The following is a 569-nucleotide window of genomic DNA, read 5'->3' on the forward strand; positions in this document are numbered from 1 at the left end:
CTGTCACTTTTCATATGAACAAGCGATACGGGGCTATAAGACGGGAGAAACCAGGAAGGGCGGCTACAGAAACGCCAGGAACTACGTGCGCGTGTGAGTGCGTGGCGAGCACCTAGCTGGAGTTACAGGAAGAGGGAACGAAGGGAGGTCACGGCCAGCGCACCCTCCCGCTCGCGTAAAGCGCCCTCCAACCGCACGGGGTTCGACTCTGGGTTGCTCACCGAAGAGATTAGGTAATTCTCTTTAATAACAGTCAAACTATATACTGTGTCAGCATTGTGGACCCCCTCTATTACGCCTGTCCTAAATACCAAAGTATTTGTACGCTGATATTCAAAGCAACAAATAATTTACCTCTTGCGCTTACCGTTAATCAATGTTGCTAAGTGATGAAGTCCTTCATCCATGGCGACGTCTGCAGCGGTTTTGCCCAGAGACGCCATCACGTGGATATCCAAGAATATCCATAAAATAAAATAGTGTAGTAACGAATGTGCAGTATACTAGATTAATAGCTCATAAAAGTGAGGAGATAAACATTGCAAATGCAGTAAGTGGAGGAAGGTACA

This window comes from Penaeus monodon, chromosome 19, assembly GCF_015228065.2.
Source record: "Penaeus monodon isolate SGIC_2016 chromosome 19, NSTDA_Pmon_1, whole genome shotgun sequence".
Classification (NCBI taxonomy): domain Eukaryota; kingdom Metazoa; phylum Arthropoda; class Malacostraca; order Decapoda; family Penaeidae; genus Penaeus; species Penaeus monodon.